Below are 491 nucleotides of genomic sequence, written 5' to 3' on the forward strand. Positions count from 1 at the left end.
CAAAGTGCGCGTGCATTGCGAATTTAAGATGATGTGCGCGTACGCGCCAGGTGCGCGCACGCGTGCATAGGCTTGTGCCTTAGGCCCAATGTTTGCACAGTCCAGGCCTAACTCTCGGGTTTTTGGCTGGGGTTGAATTTTTTGCATCCACGCGTACGCGTACAGTGCGCGTCCGCGTGGATGGTCGAAAATGCTCACGTGCGCGTACGCGTTAGGTGCGCGCACGCGTGGATGGTGTTCTGTTTTTCAAAATTTTTCTAAGTTCTTGCACCATTCCAAGCCTTTCAATCCTCCAAACAGCTACCAAAACACCCTAAAACCTTATTTATCATATTATACTTCTAACTAAACTTAACAAACCAATAAAAACATGAAATCAAACTAATTCTTACCAATATTTACAAAAGAAAAAAATGAAAAGATTTTTACCATGGTGGGGTGCCTCCCACCTAGCACTTTTGTTTATTGTCCTTAAGTTGGACTTATGGGGA

This window comes from Arachis duranensis, chromosome 9 (assembly GCF_000817695.3).
Source record: "Arachis duranensis cultivar V14167 chromosome 9, aradu.V14167.gnm2.J7QH, whole genome shotgun sequence".
In the NCBI taxonomy this organism is placed as follows: Eukaryota; Viridiplantae; Streptophyta; class Magnoliopsida; order Fabales; family Fabaceae; genus Arachis; species Arachis duranensis.